The sequence below is a fragment of the Haemaphysalis longicornis genome, unplaced genomic scaffold, assembly GCF_048455015.1.
Source record: "Haemaphysalis longicornis isolate Haplotype H1 unplaced genomic scaffold, Haemaphysalis longicornis Haplotype H1 scaffold_3, whole genome shotgun sequence".
NCBI classification, from domain to species: domain Eukaryota; kingdom Metazoa; phylum Arthropoda; class Arachnida; order Ixodida; family Ixodidae; genus Haemaphysalis; species Haemaphysalis longicornis.
The window spans coordinates 168,705,325-168,730,127 of NW_027526335.1; the positions used below are offsets into that span (position 1 = coordinate 168,705,325).

The 24,803-nt window shown below is 47.9% G+C and overlaps 1 protein-coding gene across 8 annotated transcripts in view; it reads right to left on the reverse strand.

Moving 5' to 3' along the window:
• LOC144175627 (E3 ubiquitin-protein ligase MIB2-like) overlaps nt 1-9,687 on the reverse strand; it is a 279,842-nt gene extending 270,155 nt beyond the window's left edge. For 4 of the 8 annotated variants that reach the window (XM_077704683.1, XM_077704681.1, XM_077704679.1 and 1 more), the window contains exon 1: nt 9,460-9,685. The gene's annotated coding sequence lies outside the window, so the exon portion shown is untranslated. Of the gene's footprint in view, nt 1-6,651; nt 6,916-9,459 lie in introns of those variants that run through there. The other 4 variants (XM_077704684.1, XM_077704682.1, XM_077704678.1 and 1 more) reach the window with 3 other exon arrangements.
• Between the last annotated feature and the right edge of the window lie 15,116 nt (nt 9,688-24,803).

Below are 24,803 nucleotides of genomic sequence, written 5' to 3' on the forward strand. Positions count from 1 at the left end.
CGTACTGCGCACAACATGCTTGGTTTAGCTGCACAGCACTACGGGGCTTGGGGTTGTCTCAGACGACACTGGCCGATTGACGCAAGCAACGGTGTCTTACGTGACCCCATTTGTCGAGCGAGCACTGTTTCAGGGAACGAATATTTTCTCCCAGAACAAAAACAAGCCAGGTTTAAATGCGGGCAAAAACAAACCAAACGCTTGCCACGGTATGGTGGCCCCATCTAGGTTACGGAGAGTAAAGAAACGCGGGAACAAACCAACACCGCTGTACAGGGCGGAGACAACCTTTGAACGGTCCCGTGCCGCCGCAATTGGGCCAACGGGCTCAACGCGTTATTCTTTTCGTTTCCCACGAGACCTAGCAACGCGAAACAGACAATATGATTCAAACTTCTTCAGTAAACCGCGTTGCGGCGATAATTTTGGCACGGTTTTGACACACTGACTTGCTTCGGCGGCGAGCGAGCAACCGAAAATGGCGGCAACAGTGTATACGTGTCTCTACCCTGTACGGCGGATGCGTGCATGAAGGTATTCTAGGCTGCAGAGCGGTCGGTTCCTGTGATGTCATTTGGCACCACGAAAACGCACGATTGAGCGGGAAAATCAAAATTTTAACCTAAATTGTTTAATTTCTCAGTGAATAAAGCACCGTTTGTATCTGGACAAGCGCTGGGGGCACTATAAAACGAAATCTTTCGAATAAAACCAGCTTGCATTTTCTCTTCATGGCTCGTTTAAAGGGACACTGAAGTGATATGTAAACATTGCGGGATTACTAGCGCAAATTGTAGTCCGGAGCCCCCAGGCCATGTTTCGACCACTCTAGGCGCGTTTACGCGATTTTATTTAGTAGAAAAACTAATTCGAAAACGCTGTCCTCCTCTCTTTACGCTCGCCCATTTTCTGTGGCGTTTTCGTGTGACGTCAGGAGGGGATGAGCTGGCAATTGGCTGCGCCACGGCTGCGCTACTGCACGGCTCCCCGGCCGACAGAGTCAGTCGGCCCAGCGTTTCGTCCGCCGGCCGCCGGCGGGTCGTCGCAATCAAGGAGGTTAAAAAAAAATTGCTTGGTCGCAATTCGTTCGCTTAGTTGAAACGAAGCCAGGACACGTTTGTGAATGGAAGAATGTGCCTTTCTTTACTTGGTTTGTTTGTACACTGTATCTAGCTCCAAGTCAAGGTCGCTTCACACAAGCGCTGCACATGCGACGCTTCGCTGACTGGTACGCCAGTAGGAAAATATAAGGCCTCTTGAAGGCGGGAGAAGAGTCAACGAAGTCAATATAGGTACTAAGCAAATAAAATCAACTGATATTTTTACCGTACAGCGTAAAACTAGGGCGCGGGAAGCACTTTTTTGCGCTGGGCGAACAAGCACAGCGGTCAGCAGCACGACTACGCATCTGCGAACGCATTTCCGTCTACGAAATGCAATTGCTAGACGTGAGCTACTGTGGAAACTCAGGCGACGCTTACTGCACGATCGCAGTACAACAAATAGTCACCTAAGCGGCTTGAAATGCCAAAATTAAATAAAAGTGTAAACCGGTTGTACAATATATACCCTATATTAGCAAGGCATTCGCGTCCCGCTCCGTGGCCTAGCGGTCTGGGGCGCTGGGATTTCACTGCAAATGTTTTGCGAGTCACGGGTTCGAATCCCCGCAGGTACGTGCTTTTTTTTTGTAAGTTAACTTTTTTGTTTTCCGCCGATGTTTTCTATATTGAGTTCACCTTTTTTTGGGCCGCAACGTTCATGGCTACACGAACTAGTTCACAAAACGCGCGCAGGCTGGCACTAGCGCGCTAGCGAGTTCTCGTTGGCGTGCTGTTGCCATAAGCACCGACTGCTTGCAGGCAGTGGGCACAGGCCAGAATGAACAGACCCTTGGCCTGGTGCGAACACGCTTTTTGCGATACAGGCATGAGGGAGGCAAGCTCCAAATATGGGGGAAAAGCGCATGACATTTGGGCGTCTGCGGGTACGCGGAGGGCGTTCATGCACTGCGTAGGTCTCGGCTAGTGAATGCTACGACTACAAGCCGTCCTGGGAGGCTTATCTTGTGCATTTTACAGCCGACAACATGGCAGAAGCGCGGTACGATGATTACTGAGATATTGAGAATGCCCATCCAACAAAGCCATTGGTTATGTTTTACAGAACCGAAACCGAAACTTGTGTGATTGCTAACCTTGGGCATCGTCCAATCACGGCGCCCCTCCTCTCAACGTCACAGCCTTAGTTGGTGCGGCCGCCGCAAACCGCGCATGGTAGTTTTTCTTCTTTCGCGCTTTGTAAAATAATTACCGATTCGTCAACCGGATAAACGATGAAAAGTGTGCTAATTTGAGCCAGTCTACGCAGTGCAAGCAAAAACGGGAGCTTGACAAATTCACTTCAGTGTCCCTTTAAAAGAAATGCGAACCACGGAGCGCACAGCCTCCGACGCATACCGCACCGTCTGGCTGTAGTGTCAGTAAACTGCGCGCATGCATAGTTCTTTCGGAGCGTTTGACAGTGTGGCCTATATTTATGGTGAATGCATGATCAAGGGACACCGGACATTTATTAAAGCAAAGCTTTTTACCTCTACCCCCCAAGGGTTCTTTCGCGACCATTGGTGTCACCAGAAAACTCCAGCGAACAAATAAAAGAATTTACTGGCACCGCCGGGAATCGAACCTGGAAAAAATAAACAAAGCCAAAGCCCGTTGTCTTACCAATTTAGCTACCAGCCCAATCGAAGACCGGGAAGACAGGTGGTGTACTCACCAAGCAGATCTACGGGTTTACCCCCTGCGTCCTCGCGGAATGCCACGTGAAAGCGTCACGCGACCACTCACGCCCGTCTAGCGGCCCTGTGCGCACCTTGCTCATGTGCTAAGAGCTAAAAAATTAAAGGAAGCTCACACCAATGCATGGCATCTCACTTCTAGTACGCCAATGTGCTAAAGCCTCTGGCCTGCAGTGTTCATGTAAACAATCACAGCTCCTTGTTGTCCGCCCTCACGCCAAACCAAGGAATAGATTCAAATACTCCTTGATGGCCAGGCCATCACTCCAAGCCCCAGCAGCAATATCCTGGGCCTACATCTCGAGGCTAACACCAAGAGTGACGTCTCTTTGCAGCGCCTCAAAAACAGCATTAATCAAATCATACACATGATCAGGCGAGTTGCCACCAAGAAGCGAGGCCTAAAAGAATCCGGTACCTTTCGATTAATTAAAGCTTTTGTCGACTCGAGAGATACTTACGTCAACCCCCTGTCTTCTCGACAAGGAAGACAGAGATGTTTTATATAATTATTAGAAAGGCGGTTGAGCAAGCCATAGGTCTCCCCATAAGTGCGTCCGCACAGAGGCTGCTTAGCACGGGGCTCCACAACACGGTGGAAGAGCTGATAAAAGGCCTCTTTCTAACCAGAAGGTCCTACTCAGAACTGCGATGGGTAACCGCATGCTTCACCAGATTGGCTGGGGAGCCCAGAATGTCACTCCGCTTGACGTACTACCAGACTCTTGGCGACTAAAACTAAAGGTGCTCCATCTGCTTAGAAATATGAACCCCTCACAAGACGAGGGTCACCGAAAAGCACGGGCTCAAGCGCTAAACACCACCCTCGGTGGGGATCATGCAGTTATCTACACAGACACCTCCAAACATCGAGGACAGCAATACGCCATCGTCGTGGCTACCTCCAGAACCAAGCTCCTTGCGTGTACCTCGCTTAGGACCCAAGAAATGACGGCAGCAGAAGAGGAAGCCATCACCTTGGCTCTCGCTCAACCAGGGGTTCGGAGGGTAGTCATCGAATCCATGCAAGCCTAATGGAATTACCAGTAGGGTTGGGTGTCCTGATCTGCACTGCGCGGGCTAAAAAACCACTCCCCAAATGGTTCAATTCAGCTCATCTGGACACCCCCTCACGTTTCAATGGAGGGCAACAAATACGCCCACCCAACAAGCCTGCGCTTTTACCTACCGTGCTATGGAGCTGCACGACGACAGTCACCCGCTTGTCACGTTCAGGGAGATAACCCAGCATTATCGCCTTCTGAGACAGACCGTACCTTCGCCTTACCCTGACCTTTCCAGAGAACAACAAACTACCCTACGTCTCATACAATCCGGGCTCCTTACCACAGCCTACGCGTTTTCACATAATGTATCCGAATCGCAACGGCGCTGAATGTAAATTTTGCTCAGAATTAGGAAGACTCCGCCCCGTAATCGGGGTGTGCGACTTTAGCCCTGAGCACCCTCCTCTCTTTCCGTCAACTACCCAACAAGAGCAATGGGAGATGCTGTCCAGGCCCTCTCTACCTGCCCACCTTCAGCGGGTGGACACAACACAGGCCGCGCGGACTGCATAGGGGCCCCACAGAAGAAGGAATCACTCCCCAGGGCTGCACTCTGGGCCGTTCAGAAATCTGAACAGAAGTATTTCTTCCTCCTCCTTCTCTGCCGCAAATCTCGTCGCCTCCGTCCGCAGCGCAGAGACGGAGAAGACAGATCGTCTAACACTGGGTTGGAGCTTACTTTAATTTTATGACAAAAATTTTCCACTGTTGTGCTACACCAACACAACTCAACCAAACACCGTTCATGCTTCATGCATTGATTTAACCTTAACAAGAACATCTCTTTGAAGTAATAAATGGTGTGGTTAAGTGCATTTCACTTCTCTCTGGTTTTGCTATTTGTAGAGCGGTGTGAGTGAATTTAAGTGACGTCTCATGGGTAATCGCTATGGGTGCCGTTTAAAGCTTTGCTTTCCAACCACATTCACGGGGTGTATTGGCGCGATTTTTTAGGGGCCTTTTCACGCTGCGTCGCCGCTCAGAAGGATGATCGTTGAAAGGCGTCATGCTAGCTGAAATCAGCCTGCTGCGGGCTTGGCTCACGAATGTCGTAGATAACAGGATGCTCAGTGGCGACAGAGCATAAAAAAGGTGCCTCAAAATAAAAGACTGACGCCGCTTCTTGATCAAGCATTTCCCCTAACAGTAGGCCTCTCTCTCAAACACCCCGTAAGAACTACGCATGCGCGCAGTTTACTGACAGTACAGCGAGATGGTGCGGCATGCGTCGGAGGCTATGTGCTCCGTTGTTCGGATTTCTTTTAATACCCCCTGTAACTGACTTATCAAAACGAATGCATTCTATTCTAACATGGTTAGGTAGCCTGGTATAGATGGGACAACAAAGAGACCACACAGGACTAGCGGTGGACATCAATTGAAATTTTTACCACACAAGATATAGAAGAACGGCAAATGCGTGAACATGGCCAAAACAACAAGAAAAAATCGCGACGATGTAGAGTGATTTATTTTGCTACGCACGTGGCAAGCGCACATTAAGATAAACCTTTTTGTTGACAGGCTCATAGATGCCGTGCTTACACATTTATCCCTGGCTTTCATGATGGACCACGCTTCAAACAAGTCACGGCTGACCTGGTTCATAACACAGCGCAATATCAATGCCTCCTCGAAACATGGAACATAGTGTGAAACGCACAGGCAGCGGCGGGAATGGTTAGCTAAATGACCCCCGCAGAGCGCTTGAAAAAGCTGTACGGAGCTCTAGGAGCCTGTCATTAATGCACCTACGTATCCGCCCTTAGAGCATTTTCCACAAGATAGAGGTACTTTGAATACAACACCTTGTTCGCAACAAACTGTGTGGCATTCCTCTGAGCAAAGCGGTTGCCCTTTTTCTTGGCGTTGGCAGCAGAGCACATTCGTAGTATTTTTTCTGGGGCGGAAAACACAACGTCGCCTCCACATCTGGTGCAATTAGGTGCTAAACGCTATTGACGGCTTTGTGCTGACAGGACTTTTTGGGGGCACCGCAAAGACAGCTAGCGCCAATACCCCTTTTCACTATCTTCGAATGCGCTGAACGATAATCCAAAATTGCCTTTTTTGACGGCGGCCTATCGCGTAACAAGTGTTTGCCACTGAAATTGAAACAAATCGAGGCACAGCAAGGAACCATCAGTCGGTAATTCATGAGTGAATTTCAGGCCATCAAAAACATTCCACAAATGCCTCCTTAACCGTTTTGACTAAAAGGTCTACTTCTGCTGGCTTCAACCTGGTAACAACCATGTAATCATTGACATCTTTGCTATGCTTCCTTTCTTCGCTGTGTTATCTTTGCTATGTTAGCCGTGTCAATGCGTGCCTTAATACACCTGTCACACTTGTCTGAAAACAAATTGAAACCGGTTCAATACACGACCTGACTCAAACGCCTTATATCTGCATAAAGGCTTCAGTTAAAAGTGACAAGTTTGGCAGAAAGATAAAATAAAAGGAATTCTGAAAGGTTTACTTCAGCTAGACCCGCCGGGTTCTGTAGGCTTTACCATGTTTCACAGTTCGAACAAACTAGCCCATTTATGCAATGACAATTCTTGGAAAATAATTCTATAGCTTCAACGGCCCCGTCATCCTGCTTGAACTCTGCGAGCACTTTTTATTGTGTTAAACGAAGAAAGTTGGCACTTATTAACTCCACCGACTCTGTGAAAACGGGCAGTTTGGCACCGCTGTTGCATCTGCTTTCTCGGCTCAGCTTGAAAAGTTTGAGAAAATTTCGCGAGCCTAGATTCGCTTGGCATAAATTACACTTACATTGGCTGTGTTCACGCCTTTAGGTTGCGGTCATATTGCAGGTCGTCTGGCTCTAAGACACCCTGACGCGAGTGGAACACCACAGCAACCAAAGGGGCGGCACAACGAGCTATCGGCAGCACTCGTTTGCACTGCGCTAGCACACGTTCCACGATTCCGGGGCAATTGCGCTGGTTGCTGCGGCGGCGCTCTCGTGTATGGGGCGATGACGCAACCGGCGGCAGGTGCAGATTGCGATGGGTGAATGCGAATTCCCATAGCAGCCTCGGCGCGCTTGCACAGCCGTCCCTCAGCTGTCGATACGCCTTATCAGTCTTAGGTGAATTAGCAACCACCATCGTCGAATTGCTGCTAATATGTCTCGAACATAAGCGTTTCAGAAGAGGTGCGACGGTATTTGTGCTACGAAATATTTAATTTAGTTCCGAGCTCGCAATGCGCTATTGTTCACTTGGCACACTTAGTACGTAAGTACAGTGGTTGTCTCGCTAAGAGTGAACACGGGAGCGCGTGGCCGCCGGTACTGTCAGAGCAGCCTACCGTGCCCAGCGCGAACCATCACGCATGCGCTGTGCGTGCCGAGCGAGAATATGCTTTCAGCGCGCGCACAGCATCATCGAAGCGTCTGCGCGTCGTCTGCTAGGTTTATCGCGCGTGTGGCAGTGGAGCTGTCAGCCACTGTATGAATGAGTGGAAACTATCATCCACATAAAATATGTTCCCGGTTGAGCGGTAATTCGTTCTTTAGCTCCAATACAATGGTTTCGGCACAGCATCGTAACTCGCCCACTTGTTTCAAACAGACTCACTCAAACGATCACGCAGATTTTAACAGCACTTTATTTTTGCGAGTGCTTACAAAAGTATTTTAAATTCACGTAGAAGAACTCAATTCAAGGCTTTGAAGGTGGTCACTCAAAGGTGGCGCAGGCGGTACGACCTTCATTCAATATATACGGGAGAAAAATATCACCCTTTACATTTTTATATTTGGGCGTTTTCGTGCAAGAATCCAGGAATCGCGGATCAAACCAAGGTACCATTAGCAGACGATACGGAACATAGCAGACGACGAGCAGACGCTCCGATGACGCGATGCGCGCGCTGAAAGCTAAATATCGCACGGCCCGCACACCGCATGCGTGATGGTTCGCGCTGGGCACGGTAGGCTGCGCCGATAGTGCCGGCGGCCACGGGCTCCTGTGTTCACCCTTAGCGAGATCATCACTGTACTACAAAATTATGTCTACGCTTCTTGGTTATTTGGGTGCGGTTTGAAACATGAGAGGAGAGTTTTAGAGGAAATGCACAAGCCAGTAACAGCGCGTAAATAATTGCTCAACAATGTGATAGCCTTGCAATTGAATATGGCATCAATCCCGAAGTTACTATTTACATTAGGGGTCATTTTTTTTTCGTTTTCTATCAAGGGAGCTTGCGAGGATGGGAAGGTGCTTGCTGAACGTCAGCGTTCACGAGCAAATTTTGCTACAAAGAATAGGTTGCTTTTTAGCATAAATACGGAAACAGATATTTACCCACTATGGCTATAGGCAGGTGATAATATATATTTAATGCCAGGTGCATTAAGAGTGGCGACGAGGGCTGCCACTAGTTTCCTCTATTATGCAGAGTCACGGTAACGCTTTCATGAGAGAGGCCGGCGAGAATTCAAGTGGCAATGGCAGCGTGCTCTGACTAAAATCTAAACTTTTGGATTATCACGTGCAATCTCAGCGGACGGCTTTCTGGGTGTTTCATCCCCACGCTCTGCTCTTGGCTGCCACTAGTTTCCTCTATTATGCAGAGTCACGGTAACGCTTTTATGAGAGAGGCCGGTGAGAATTGAAGTGGCAATGGCAGCGTGCGCTGACTAAAATCTAAACTTTTCGATTATCACGTGCCTATCTAAGCGGACGGCTTTCTGGGTGTTTCATCCCCACGCTCTGCTTCAGAACGTTTCTTTCCCTATGCTAAAGTTGTGTCCTGACTTAGAAAAATGAATCATCTTATCAGTAAAAATTTTCCGCAAATCAGACCGGTGCTCTCGCTCTTCTTTCGCCCTGGTTGTGGTTCTTGTCGGCAATAAAGAATTTCGTCATGTATGATTTCTTTGGCTGACTGTCCGGACGAGAAGTTTTGCAGGGCTGTTATTTTCATCCTGCTGGTAGTGTGGGCCTGCAGCGTATTCGCGCACCCGGTAACGCAGTGGGTCGAGTTCGGCCTGATCAGTTAAAAAATCCCGGGCCATCTCCACTTACGTAGAACCTAGGGAGGGGTGAAGCATGTAGTGCATAAATATTATTGGCGTCTTCGAGCTTTTGCCCACGGAGATGAAACCATTGGGGGGTGAAGGTATACCGCTTTGCTTGAAGCACGAAGCGTTCTAGTGCGAGGAGTTGGAAAACGAGTGTGCCGGTGTGTCCTAGTACGCGTTACGTTCTCCCGAAGCGTAAGCTCGTATCCTGGTGTTTTATTACAGTGACTAGCGCGAGGACTAAACGAGTCATGAGTATCGTGACTACATCGACGTTGACATGGGACGGCGACGTGAGGCAACATCCCGAGCCCCTAAGGGGCTTCGCCCCTAAATGAAATAAGCTGCAATAAAAACGAGACACCGACCAAAAGAGACTAAGGAGAAAGTTTTAGCGATTCCTTTTGGTCCGTGTCTGTCGTTCTTATTTCAGCATGTTTCTTCCAGACGAGACGGGTTGCCGCCGAAGTCCTCATTTCGAAAAGAAAAAGAAACATGCCAGGAGGCTCATCACGCTGTGCGCCAATGCTCTTGGTATAAAAAAGGCTTACCTTCGTTTCGTTCACGTGTTCAGAATGCGATGGAATTCCGGATCATCTGGCACTTTGATTTCGGGCACACTGGGCTCCAAAACGACACGTGGCTAAGATGAAAGGCTTCAGCGTGTAAGGGGCGACGCCGCTCCCGACGACAATCGGTTGCGAAGTGATATCGGCGATATCGGTGCTAGCGCACGTTCCAGGATCCCAGAGCAACTGCGGCACTTGCTGCGGTGGCGCTTACGGCACGGGGCGGCCTCTCTCGCATCCACCGTGGTCCCATGTAATTCGCGCCAGCAGCGCCAAATCCTCCCCTAGTAGTACGTGGCCTCTGAGAAACGTTGCATTAATCGCCATGGCAACGAGGGGCGAGGGGGGAAAGGGTGTTTGCTGACGTTGCGGACGCTGCTGACGTCATGTATCCCGCGGCAGCCAGGCCGTGCCGCCGCGCGCCCGCCCCTGAAACCGACGCTCGTCCAACTTTCGCGTCTGCCGCCGGTCGCTGCCTCATGGGCCGCTCGGCAATGGCACCAGGCGCCAAAGTTGGACGAGCGGCGCCGATGACTCGAAATGGCCGCCGCCCGTCGCTTGTTATGTGTGCAGTAACGTGTTTAATAATTGAAAGAAGAAAACAATTAGGTAATAGTACGTTTTCTTGTGTCGAATTGTTGTCTTTGTGGCGATAATAATTGGAGTGTTACACAAACATTATTTTTGCTATGCATTTATTCAAAATTCATATGAGGACGTCTTTGATTCGAAGTCATGAAAACACATGTACCACACCCATATATTGCACATACATTTTATGTACACAGTATTGGACTAAGCAAAAATATGACATATGCAAATTTGGGCATACAATATTGTACAATAGGGAAAAAACGTGCTACATACACATTTACAATAACACGGTTAGGCGGGCTAGTTGGTATTCTGAATTCATGGCTGTAACTTTTGCGCAACTTTAGACGAAGACAGATACAGGTCTTCGAGTCCCTTTTTGTATCGGTCTCCGTCTAAAGTTGTGCAAAAGTTACAGCCATGAATACACATTTAGGTACACAATACTTGATTACGAAAGAAGAACTTCGAAAGTTCTAGTCCCTACACAGATATTTTTTTTCGCGTACACCTCGGCGGGAGAAGAAATGAACTTGAAAGTTCCACTCAATGTATACTTATTGCTTGGGCTCACCTCGAGACAGGAATGTTCTTTAGACATTAAAAAAATTCGTTTCAGTTCAGAGACACAATAATTGGGAATCTATATGTTAAAAGAAAGCACGCACACGTATGCTTCAAGCCCTGCCTTTCGGGCGAGTTAACGCAAACTCTGAAAGAAAGCGTTGACCCGCCCATTAACCTGCATACACTTCCGAGAAATCATGTTCACACCAACAAAATGCAGCCATAAAAAACTGTTGCAACACAATGACCGCACTGTAGACACTCTTTGCTGGATTATATCTACGTACAAAAACAATGCCCAACCATGTGCACGTCGTAGAACACAGAACACAAATCGAACGCACCCGTCTTTACTTTTAATGGCGCGTGAATTAACAGTCTGCTTACCGGGGTTGGGATAGAAAGAGGGGGGGGGGAGAAGACACCCAGAAAAAAAAGAAGCTTTCCTGTATTTTAAGCCGCAGATATCGGCCAGGTTGTTACAAGCTACCCTCTAACTCGTGTCTGGGCAGCGCCTCTTATCTCATCCTGTCCGATACGGCATGACCATTCTAACTTCAGAACTATGGAACACCAAACCCATTCGCGATAAGATGACAAGGCGCGGGCGCGCAGTTTAGATTGAACAGGAAAGCCGGCAATGCTACTTGGTTTTATTTATTTTTAATGAGCGAAACGCTTGCAATGGCGGCTGCAGACAACGCATGTATTTCGGTTTGGCCTTCCACTGCTTCATGTGAAAATCGACTTGCATTGAACACCGCAGAGTTACGTCAGATTTTTCGGAGCTCTGAAGCAACGCTTGACAGTAGTTTCGCCGCAAATATACGTTTTGGAGCAAGACGGGGGAGGAAAAAATGCTTATGGCGCAGCACCTCCACGCCATCAATCGATGTGGTGTATGTACGCCATGAAAGGCAAGAAGCGCGTACAGTTGAGCTTGCCTTCTTTGTGAGCAGGTGCGTCGTGATGACATTGGATGGATTGAGGAGAGTCACCGGAGGAAACGTCCAATGAAGTCGCAAACCGCCCTCGACTTGGGGCCCAAACCTAGACTCATACCTGCTGCACGAAACAACAAAAAATACCTTGATAAGTATACTGAATCGATGTTCCAGCAGTTACTAAGGCAATCATCAAAAAACGGCAATGCCACCACAAATTGTTCTTGCGAGCAAGTGTGTGCGTGCCAAAGACGCCTTTACTTCTACTAAAACTTTGCGTACCTGCACAGCTGGGATCTCCAAGACGAGTGACATGTCTAACTTCACGTTACATGCGCGAATTATTTTGAAAACAGAAGAGTGCAATCAGTCGGCTTTTAAGGAATTCACTATAAGTTGTACAAAGCTAATTTGCTTACCTGTCGTCTTTGGAGAAGGCGAGAAACTTGGTCGAACTGTACCGCCCTGTGTTGCTGCACCACAGAACTGCGCAGGAGTGGTAACAATCCTTCCTCCGCTGCCCCATATTTAGAATACATTCGAATGTATTTTATAATGCAGCGAAACTTTCCGCCCGTGGAAGCGTTTAGGTAACCCGCGCAACCCTTCGTACGCCGGCTCGCTCACGCACGTACCGAACTGGCCCGCCGTGCGCGCCGAGAGAAAGAAAAAAAAATATTGGCGCCGGTGAGCTGTTGCGCATGCGTGAGGAGGCGCGTAAGCGTTGACGGTGTGGAAAGAAAGAAACACTGAGGGAAAGAGAAGGGCCACGCCGCAGCACCGTGCCGCTAGGATCGCCACAATTTCGGAAACCGAAACTAGCCAAAGTCGCCGACCAGTGCTTACGGCGCTGACTCGTGTCGGCGGCGATGACGCATCGACGCAGCCGGAAGCCGCAAGACTGCGCTATCTACTCCTGCAGAGTGCGATTGCGACCGGAGAATGCGAATTCCCATATCAGCATTGGCGTGCTTGATCCCCCGTCGTTCAGAGGTGCAGTACGCCTTATCAGGCTGTGGTGGTTTCACGAAAGCGGCTTTGGCATGCCTTCAGAAAATTAACGCGCAATGAAACCAGAATATCCGCACCATTGCGCCATTATCACAACATCGTGTTAGCAAAAAAATTACGCTTTTATAAGATAGAAAAACCAACGTTACAAATATTACAAATACAATTAACAATTACCTTGCGTAAAGTTTGGTGCTGAAGCGTGCATCTACTATTGCTTTCGAGCATCCTTTTCCGATGCGCTTGTTTTTTTCCTGTCCATTTTACATCGCTGTAGTGTCCTGGTCGTAACTACAGTGTTAAACAAGAAACCAAAAGCTTCTGCGGGGAAACTTGTGCTGATGGAATAAGGTGAAAATAGATAGGTTTAGCTGACCGTTTTTGACGGTCCGGTACGCTCCCGACGGCCCGCTCAGAACAATCGGAGCGTCAGCAACAGACTTTTTGCCAACCATTAACCTCAACTCCCTGGACAGGGAATCATTCGCGTCACTGGTATTGCCCTGTGCGTGTGTAAGCCAAAACGTCATCGAAAAGGCAACATAACAGTTGATATGTTTTGTAACTTAAAGCGAAGTAGCGTGTTTTTTTGCCTTATTTAAGCTTTTTTACACAACGTAGCCCCGACACGTTATAATGGTCCTAAATAATTTAAAGAAGCCCTTCAACCTTCGAATAGCCAAGACAAGGCTGTCTTTCTTTGAGCAGCATCGAAGTTGACTCGACCTTCGGTCGACATTTTTCGCTTCCGTTCTAAAGCTCGTTGAGGTATGTGTAATCTTTGACTATTCGGAAGCACTTCCACGGTTTCACCACCCATGTTTTAACTGAAGAAGTGGAGTTCGCGGTAGCGCGCTGCCTCGCTGGTGGCAGCCATGTTGGAATTCCGGGCTGTATCGTACGCTGCCACGACGGTCCTCTCAACGCCTGTCGAGCCAACCGGGGCTCCGCTACGGTAATGCCGCTGGCACCCGAGCGCTCCACGCAAGCGGAATGGCGCTCCCGCTTGCTACCGCAGCAGAGGGGACCGTCAGAAAGGGTCAGGTGAAACTACCAAATATGGTAGGGTGACAGGCAGCAGTCAAAACAAATGTCCGGGCTAATTATTGTGGGCGCATTCAATGACACGCCGCGCGGACAGGCGTCCTTTAAAAGATGCGACAGTTCAAAACGTTACCTCGAAAGGTCCGATACATGTAAGGATTGCAGGCGATCATTTTAGTTGCTTTCTAATTTTCTGCATGCGATGACGACGATAAGCTTGCATTCGGTTTCGGAAAGTTTTAGCGGTACGCTGCCAATCGCCGCCGAAAAACGAACATGGTTGGGCGACCTTACTACCACTAATAATAAACGGCAGCATCTTAAAGCGAAGCTTGTTATGACTCTCTGATGGCGTCCGCGCGCACCGCACATATCACTGCAGCAACGCCAACTTTATCTGGTGGTGATGGCAATCTTGGCTGAAGTGAAGAAAAATAAACGCGTCCTATGGTCAGAATCGAACCTGGGCCCCTCGCTTTATGAAGCCGACGTCTATGCGATTGCGCCAATATGACACAACCGAAGCAGTTTTCATTTAGAGAGGGGTGCATGGACATCAAGCAAAATTCGACAACAAAAATATGCACCTCTCCGCCTAACAACGACCAAGAATCAACGCGAAGCTTTCTTGTACGAAATTAAAGGGCAAAGGGACAAAGCCAAACCCGCTGCGATAAGAACTCGGGACAGCGTACGAGTCAAAGCGAAAGTTGAACCAGTCAAAGCCCAAACCACCTGCGAGTCAAAGTCTAAACTAAGACGACAACCAAGACGACAACCTCACCAGAAAGCTGCGCGTTCAACCATCGTCGTCGTGAGAGGGAGGGGCGCGTGATTTTTTTCTTAAATACGAAATATTAGGTGTGGGAATACGATTCTTTATTCGTCGTCATGCCGACTAGGAGTGGTGTGACGTCATTGGGATGTGCGTGGGTCAAGTCCGTGTGGCCTTTCCATTTGCCCAGGTAGGTCATGCGTGCATTCTGACTGCGTATACTGTGGGGATGAAGAATAAACGAGGGTTATTTCTGGTTGTCACGCTGGATTTGTTTGACTTGGAGCGTCGGTTCGGTGACCTCACGACCTCGGTCGAATTGATAGAGGCCTCCAAGCGCCACCCCATACAACTTTCAAGTTTCGTGGTTCAAGTTTTATTCTCCCACATTGGAGTGTTGGGGGTCCCCAAGGCGGAAAAGCGGTCGGCGACCACTTGAAGGGTGCCTGGCAGTCCGAATACACAGCACCTGTTTGCAACTGCAAAAACACACACACGCTAATATATACCTAAAATTAGTAGAAGCACACACATGTAAAAACACATCTATGTACGATGATGATGATGATAGTTGGATGTTTATGGCGCAAGGCCAACTGGGGCAAAGAGCGCCAAAACAACAGTCGATGATAGGGGTGAAACCTTAAACGCTAAGTAAAATCAGCAAAAACAAAAGTAAAATCACAAAACGACGATGAGCATGGCTGGTGTATAGGGCCAGATTTCATGATGCGTGATAGGAAATGAGGTTTAAAAACTTGACGTCGCACAAATACTCAAACACACGTTTCACGGAAACAATGGCATCATCACCTAGGAAAAACGATGGATGTAGGGGAATATGTTGTCTGTAGAGTTCTCTGAAGTGTTTGTGTCGTGTTGTGTGAAGTGCCTTGCATGTGATTAGTATGTGCACTACGGATAGGGCCTCTCCGCACCTGCCGCACTGGGGTCTAGAAGATCCCGTCAGCAGATACGAGTGCGTCGCATGGGTGTGCCCTATCCGCAGCCTACCCAAGGCGACTTCCGTGTGTCTGTTGTGCGAATGAGATGTGTACCGTCCCAAGTGTGGCTTTATTAAATGTAGTTTGTTGTCTGTCTGTTCATTCCAGTCTGCTTGCCAAGTTTTACGGAGTTGCTGTCTTATGTGTGGCTTAAGGTCTGTATAAGGTAGTGTTGTTATGTCTACTGTGTTTCTGAGTGCAGCATTGGCGGCCATTTCATCCGCCAGTTCATTTCCGCCGATGCCGGAGTGGCCTGGCACCCAACACACAGTCACCTCAAGGTTTGAAGAATATGCCAGCACAATTGATTTCAAGACAAGGTTAACTACATGGTTTTTCGAGGACTCTCCGGATGACAATGTACGGACGACACTCAGCGAATCTGTATAGATGACGGATTTAGGAATATGATGTTCAACTATGTGACTTACAACAAGAAAAATGCCATATGCTTCTGCCGTAAAAATACTTGTCTTTACATTCATTGTTCTATATGCTTCAAAATTCGGCCCATGGGCCGCACAAGACACTGCAGTGAACGTTTTCGATGCATCGCTGAAAAACTCTGCAGCCTTGTATTTATCCTGCACATACATGAAATGCTGCAGAATCCCACTTTTCGGTGTCCTGTTCTTATTGTATTTTAAGAAAGACAAGTCACATGCAACAGGACGAAGATGCCATGGTGCTACAAGATCAGTGATAGATGACTTGAATGTGTCCACAAAGGAGACCTCATGAATAGTGACCTCGTCCCTTACTCTGAGCGAGAAGGGAACAGGAACGGACGGGCGATTTAAAAAGAGTTTTGATGTGGATGTATCATTAAAAACCGGTTTAAAAGGATGGTTGTTCATTGATGAAATTTTAGAGGCATATAACAAGTCAACATAGGTTCGCTGGTGTGATAGGCACCATTTGTCACACTCTGCGTAAAGACTCTGTACAGGGCTCGTACGGAATGCGCCACAAGAGAGGCGAAGCCCCAAGTGAAGCACTGGGTCGAGCATTTTAAGTGCTGTTTTAGTGGCTGACCCATAGACAACACTCCCATAGTCCAATCTAGACCCCACTAGACTTGTGAAAATACGTAACAGGAGTTGCTTATCCGTTCCATACGACTGGTGGGACAAGATTTTAAGAATGTTGAGAGCCTTTAGACATTTATGTTTCAATTGTTTAATGTGAGGGATGAACGTAAGTCTTTCATCCAGCACCACACCTAAAAACTTGTGTTCCTTCCTCACAGGAATCGATACGCCATTAAGGATAATGTCTGGGTCCAGATGGATCCCACGCCTCCTGGAAAAGACAACACAGGTGCTTTTTTCTGGGTTAACTTTAAAACCGTTCATGTCTGCCCAGCTGGCAAGTTTTTTGACACCGAGCTGGACTTGACGCTCACAGATGGACATATTACATGATTTAAAAGATAGCTGGATGTCGTCTACATACATTGAATAAGAAATTGTAGGTGGCAATGCCTTCCCAAGGGAGTTCATTTTAACTATGAACAGAGTGCAGCTTAGCACTCCACCTTGCGGAACGCCGTTTTCTTGCACATGAACTCTTGAGAGTGCGCTACCTACTCTCACGCGAAACGTTCTGTCGGACAAATAACTAGCAAGGGTGTTGAGCATATGGCCCGAAACACCGAAAGACTTTAGGTCACTTAGGATCCCATAACGCCAAGCGGTGTCATAGGCCTTCTCAAGGTCAAAAAATACCGTTGTGCAAAACTGTTTGTGAATGAAAGCGTCCTTTATGTATGATTCAAGGGCGACAAGTTGGTCATTTGTAGATCGCCCCGCCCTGAAGCCTGCCTGGCAGCCCTCGAGAAGACCGTTGTACTCAAGGAAGTACACAAGTCTCCTGTTTATCATCTTCTCGAAGAGCTTGCAAAGGCAGCTTGTAAGGGCGATGGGCCGATAGCTAGCAGGAGAGGAAGGGTCCTTTCCTTCCTTCAGGAAAGCCACTACTATTGCCTCCCTCCAAGAGCGAGGAATGTGCCCCGAAAGCCATATGTTGTTGTATAGATGTAGGAGTGTTTCAAGAGTGTTTGGGTGTAGGTGTTGTATCATGGTGTATGTGATTTTGTCTGCACCTGGAGCTGAAGGCTTACATGTGCTCAGAGCAACCTTCAGCTCATGAATTGAAAAAGGAGAATTGTAAGAAGTGTGCGAATTCTTGCTATCACGCAGGGACTTCTTTTCCGCAGACGTTTTGTGCTTCAAGAAAGTGTTTGTGTAGTGTGATGAGCTGGACACGTGTTCGAAGTGTTGTGCAAGTGTGTTAGCCTGGTCTTCCAGTGTGTCCCCTGTTGTACTAACCAGGGGCAGGCTGTGTGTTTGTTGTCCTTTTAGTTTTCGTATTCGTGTCCAGACTTTGTGTGTGTCAGTGTATGAGTTGATGGAAGTGAGGAAGGTGCGCCAACTCTCCCTTTTTGCCTCACGACACATCTATGTACGAGCAATAATGTATAAGCGGAAACACCCTTACGGATATTCCAACATAACATTAATCGGGACAGACATGAAGTAACAACACAAAATGTCACAGATAGAATAAACCCAATTGAGATATTTAACAGAATCAGCGATACATTAACCAAGTTATGTCACACATCCCTGCGTGAGATAAAAAAAGCAATATCAACAAAAACAACCTAAACAAGTGCCCAAACTAATAATCATTTACTCACTGCCGCGTCACATATTCACGTAAACAAATATAGTTTGCACAGCTACGAGAGCTCAAACAATTAAGCAGTTCACTGATACAGTCACTGGCATGCCTTAAACCAGCATGCTGTTCTATGTATGAATGAGACAAGACGTTTGTATGCACAACCATAACTAAAACACTCTGCCGACAAATAGCTGTCTGGCCACATCATATTTCCGCAGATTCGTCCTCGCACATTTGCTGTATTCGATACCACCTTTTTGATATTTTTTAGGGACCAATGGGAATGAATATTGCAGTGACTGTAGAAGATACCCAGTGTGCCTAAGGGAAACGAGCCACCTGTCACCGCAGCGTGCGCGAGAGTCACTTGTTTGACGAGTAATACGTGATGTTGTTTTGATGAAGTTCTTGATATTTTAATAAGAAAAAAATATAAATAAAGTGGACGGGAATAAAAAATTACCCCAACATTTTCATGTCGGGAAAACAGCAGCGCATAACGTCTTTGAAAGGAACATTTGAAATAAACCAAAGGGCTCTTTTTGGAAGGCGGAGTAATAAATATAGGTTACCCATTGTAGTTGAATCCCAAACTAAATGGTAGTAGTTAATGTAGAAAGCAAATAGGGCATGGTAGATTTTTAGCTTAATATCCGCTGGGAGAAAATGTCGACATCGCGATGTTGCACCAGAAGGCGAATGAGAAGGATCTAACTATTAGCACTTCAACTTGACACGCCCATGTGAGGTCTGCAGAAAAAGGTAACACTTATTATTGTGTGTTTGCCAACCAATTTTACAGGTCGCTCCCTAAGGTTAATGTGCCTTCCACCATTGTTGCTTTGTTATTAGAGTAAAATAAGAATTCCTTAGTCTTACCCGCGTTAAGTCAATTGGAGTTGTACCATTTGAAAACTTCATTAAGTGCCATTTGAGCTTTTAACATGATTTCTTCATTATTACTGCCGGAAACAAAGAGTGGTGCCGTCTATACATCTGGAATGTGGCGTCACAGGAGTGTTAAAAATGTCACTGACATATGAATTAAAAAGTAAAGTAGGGGCCTTAAAATACCTCCTGTGGGTACACCACAAGAGAGTGCTTTGCAAGCAGAACTAAAATCGCGAAATGCCACGTGTAGCTGTCTATCGGAAAGATAGGACATAAAAAAAAACTTGACACGCCGTGTACTCCGCAGTTACACAACTTATTCAGTAATATTTCATGCTTTAGATAGTGCAAGGTTTTGCTAGAATCGAAAAATATGCCTAAAGTCATTTGGTTCATTTCTATGTTCGAGATTATTAGTTCCTTCTACGTTAAGAGCACATTCTCTGAAGATATGCTTTTTGAAAACTACGTTGGCACTCCGAGGGTATGTTATAGCTGCATAAAAGGATGCTTACGCACGAGTAGATTATTCTTCTAATCCTTTTGAGGAAACCGGAAGTATGAAAATTGGTCAGTAGTTATTAGGGTAATTAGCATTGCCGCGTTTAAAAACACACACTTTCGCACTCTTCACGGCACGTTGGAAACAGCCGGAGCACCGAGCTAGATCAAATATGTGCGGAAGGCACGGCGCCAGAAATCAAGGTAATCTTTTTGTATTGGTCGGGCATTATCTTTCAACTTCTGTGTGAGAAACCAGGACATTCTCTTTCTATTCCTCGACTTTAAGCGAAGATGGTGGTGGTGGTTGTCGGTTCTCTGTTAGATAGAGCACACTTGCAGGGTCTCGTATTCGGCATAGATCCTGGCTTATCGGCGTAGCAGCGATTCGCAGAGTTCTTATCGTCGGATCACCATCCAAACCAAAACTAAGTTGCAGAGTTTATCCACAGCGCTGTGGTATGAAGTGCAGTAGCATCTGGTGTCGATGCTTCGCTCGTCGTTTGTTCAGATTTATGCATGATGGCGGATCATGGTGCTGCAGCACTCGGAAAGAACAGCCTGCCATCCCGGCTAAGATTGTCATTTTCGGCGTGGGGAAACATGGCGTACCAATGGTTGTTGGCCCTCGTGCATATGCTTGATTAAACCGTTCATCCCTCATAAACAAGGACATTCTCTTTCTATTGGTCGGCTTTAGACGAAGATGGCGATGGCGGTTGTCTATTTTCCGTTAGACAGAGGACACGTGCAGCTAAAAATAGCCCATAACTTCCGCCGGTTTCGTTCGTCGTCTTCGATTCGCCATAGCCGATTCGGATCTCCGTTCAGAGGGAACTATCAGGGGAAAATTCGGTCAAATTTATCATTGTTGCTCGGTATCGGTTAGGCGCCTTTAGTTATTTAATTTCTACGGTATATAATACTCCATGTACAACATCATTGTGCCGCTGCTTTTCACCACAACGCTGACTGGCGCTGCCCAAGGACTCGTGGCGAGCTCCTAAACCTCGTCGTCGAGCACATGCTTGACTTTTCCTTGGATTGCCTCGCGCTATCTTGGGCCACTAAGTTACGAGGAACAGCATACAGGAAACCTCGACCTTCGTCAGCCATGGCGTGCCTTGCCGCACTTCGCCGCCGCGACTATCCAGAATCGAAGTGAAGCATAGTGCCGTGAAATGAAGCTCTCAGGCCACTCGGTGGTGTTAGGTGCGTATAAAACGCTCTACAATGCTTTCCTTCTTTCAAAGAACACCTCCCATGCTGCTCTTCCCCTTCCCTGGCGTGCGATCCCCAGCCCGCGCTTTCATTTTTGGTACCGGCGATTTGTGTGCCTCACAACGCCTTTCCAAGCACGGAGATCAAAGGAGAGGGAATATCTTTTTATTGTAGAAGCATTACGCTCGGTGGGCGAAGTCCTTATTCTATGACCCCGGTTGATCTTGCTTCCTTCGCTGCTGGATGTACACACGCACGAAATGCAAGGTGTCAGCATGTCGTCCGTCTTGAAATCCCATTCGACGAACAGCGTCTGAAAGAATTAGAGCATGGGGCGCTGTGGATCGAGTGAAATTGGAAATTGTGCTCCCCCACTAAAAAGTATAGCCACCAATATACATGAGTGTGCTCCGTTCAGCAAGATAAATCCATGAGGTAAAAACACCAAAAATTATACTTACCCTCGCCTGCAGCCTTAAGCGAACAGAAATTTCGTAGTATTGTTTGGCCATTCCAGGCAATCAACCGTGCAATTGGAGCGACAGTGCAAACAGCGTGTGCAAACTACGATGTAATTGGTGGTGGTTAAAGCAATGATTCAGCTCTCACAGGGAGGAACTTTGCGAATTTCATGCAACGCGGACAGATTAACGGGTCAGATTTCAAAAAGGTAACAAGGTAGGTAAAAATATTGTCACGAAGCCAAAGACGACGCAGTCGTCTTCTAGGAAAACAAGTTTACTGGAGCGAACTTGTGGTCCCCTAACAACTCAAAGAATACACAGGCGGCGAAGCAGCAGTAAACAAAGTGACGTGCGAATGCGAGGGTCGACGATTCGAATACCGCGGCGTCTACTCTGCAGGCTTATATCTTTCGGCGCGAGTGTTTCCCGAACTATCGATTTACATCCAGAACATTGTAGATCAAAGAAGATTATTCTAGGCCAGTGACATTAGCGCGAAACGCTCTCCTTATCCGAATGGGACAACCCGTGCGGCATACAAATAAAGAATGGAACATGCGCTTCGCATGGGACTCAGATAACACAGCAGGGCGCAGACGGGCAGTAAAAACAAACCATAAATAAACAAACCCAATTCATGGTTCGTGGCATTACCCCCCTCTGAGAGTGCATCCACCCGATGCTAAAATAAAATGACAGTCCGAACAAGCAACTACAACCAAAAAAGTCTATCATCTTGCGCAGTAAGGTTTGAGGCGAACCACGTGGACGACTTCGGGCAGCGTGCGTTGTCATGATGTGCCCGAATCACGATCGGGGACCACCTCGTGGGTACGTTTACCAACACGTCGTAGAATCCGGTAGGGTATGAAATACCTCCGCAGAAGCTTCTCATTGAGTCCGCGTCGCCGGATGGGAGTACAAACCCACACACGATCCCTAGGATGGTACTCGGCGTCTCGGCGTCGGAGATTGTAGCGTGCGGCATATAGCAGCTGCTGGTGCGTTATACGAACTCGAGCGAGCTGGCGGGCCTCCTCCGCAGGTTGAAGGTATCCTTGGACGTCGGCGTTGAGTTCATCGTCTTCTACGTGCGGAAGCAAGACGTCGAGCATCGTAGTCAGCCGTCTTCCGTAGACATGCTTGAACGTTGTCATCTGCGTAGTTTCCTGGGTCGCTGTGTTGTACGCAAACGTGAGATACGGGAGGGCTTCATCCCAAGTCTTATGTTCAACGTCGACGTACATGGATAGCATATCCGCGATCGTCTTGTAAAGACTTTCCGTAAGTCCGTTTGTTTGGGGGTGGGACGCCGTCATTCTTCGGTGATCCGTGTTGCTGTAGCGTAAGAATCCTTGCATGAGCTCCGCAGTGAAGGCCGTTCCCCAGTCCGTGATTAGGACTTCAGGGGCTCCATGTCGCAGCACAACTTGCTTAATAAAGAACTTCGCGACTTCTTGTGCAGTCCCTCGGAAGAGCGGCTGTCTCTGCGTAGCGCGTCATGTAGTCAGTCGCTACGACAATCCACTTGTTCTCGGATCGTGACGTAGGGAACGGGCCCAGAAGGTCCATTCCAATCAGTTGGGAGGGCCTCAATGGGACGACGATTGGCTGCAGAAGTCCGGTGAGTCTCATCGGCAGCGTTTTTCGTCGCTGGCATTCAGGGCAGCTGCGGACGCAGTGCGTACCTCCAGAGGTAAGGCGGGACCAGTACTACCTCGCCTGTCCCACGCCCCCGTCGACCCACCACCACAAGACTCCAATGAAGACAGCGCGTTCTTCGGAATCGTGACGGAGAGCGACCTAGCCGCCCAGCAGCGTGCCGATCCCGACTTACGCATAATAATCGATTACCTCGAGGGATGCAGCGTCGCCGTTCCTAGGACCTTCAAACGCAACTTACGAGCATTCACCCTCAGAACCTCCGTCATCGTGAAGGAGAATATCAGCCGCGGAACAAGAAAGAATTACCGTCTTGCCATCCCCGCGGACCTTCATGACGAAATTTTGGAAGCGTGCCACGACGACCCCTCTTCCGGACATCTTCCGGCCAGGGCCCCAAAATATTTACGTGCAACTCGTCGAAGCGCTCAGTTGCTGCCGTAAACGAGCCGAAAGGGGCCTTGGTGTGCCGGTTAACCTTTGACTGCTGGCATACGAGGCAGCAGCGAGCATTTACGAAGACGAGGATGAGGAAGCACCGCTCTGAGGCTCACTGCGCAAGCCTCGTGGCGTGAGAGTCAGTGAGCCTCAGAGTGGTGCTTCGTCGTCTTCGTGTTCGTCAATGCTGCTACAAGTTCTTGATGAAACGGATGACAGGAACACATGTAATGCGCGCCGTCTTCGCACAGGCAGCCGTGCGAAGACGTCGCGCAAGACCACAACCGAACACCCACCAGAGTGGGCAAAGCTAGAATCACGGATTGGAAGGCATTCAGAGAGGAAGAACAAGATGACGAGGAGAATTCTTAAGATGACCTAGAAAAGTGGACAAAAAGCCTGGTGGCAAGGGCCAACAAATACACAAAAGAAATTCAACTGACAGTAGATAATCCAGCAGTGGACCGTCACCTTCTACACATCTGGGAGGCCCGCCGCAGCCTCAGCCGGAGGTGGAAGAAACAAAAGTGCAATAAGAAGCTAAAACTCCGTATTGCAAATCTAACAAAGCAAGTGGAGGAATACGCAAATGAATTGCCTCGACAGAACTGGAATCAACTATCTGACAGGCTATAAGGGACTCCTAGTACAAGGGGCACTTGGAGTATCCAGAGATGCCTCAGAGTAACGAATCCAAATCACTACCAGAAAACACGACGGACGCCTCATTCACAATTTCCTAGGGACAGAGAAGGACGCCCTCCATGCGACGAAAGAAAATTTCCTTGCCTTCTCTAGGGATCCACTCTGTTACCCTTAATGACCAGCGGTTATCTTGCCTTCGCATTACATGCCCTGCCCACGTCCATTTCTTCTTCTTAATTTCTACTAATATGTCTTTAACACCAGTTTGCTCTCTGACCCACTCCGCTCTCTTCTTGTCCCTTAATGTTACACCTATCATTTCCCGCTCCATTGCCCGCTGAGTCGCTCTCAATTTAAGTTGAACCCTCTTAGTGAGCCTCCAAGTTTCTGCCCCGTAGGTGAGTACCGGTAAGATACAGCTGTTATACACTTTTTTCGTCAGCGACAATGGTAGGCTGCTATTCATTATCTGAGAATGTCTGCCATATGCACCCCACCCCATTCTGATCCTTCTAATTATCTCTGCCTCATGGTTGGGATCTGTGGTCACAACTTGGCCTAAGTAGATATATTCGCTTACCACTTCCACTGCCTCGCCACCTATCTCAAACTGCTGTGCTGTCCCGAGGTTATTGATCATTACTTTAGTTTTCTGCATATTTATTTTAAGGCCCACGGTTGTACTCTGTTCGCCCAGTGCGGAAAGCATGCTTTGCAATTCGTCCCCCGAGTTACTTAGCAAGGCAACGTCATCAGCAAATCTGAGGTTACTGAGGTATTCTCCATTAACCCTTACTCCCACCTGTTCCCAATCCAACGTTCTGAATACTTCTTGTAAGCATGCTGTGAATAACATTGGAGAGATTGTGTCTCCTTG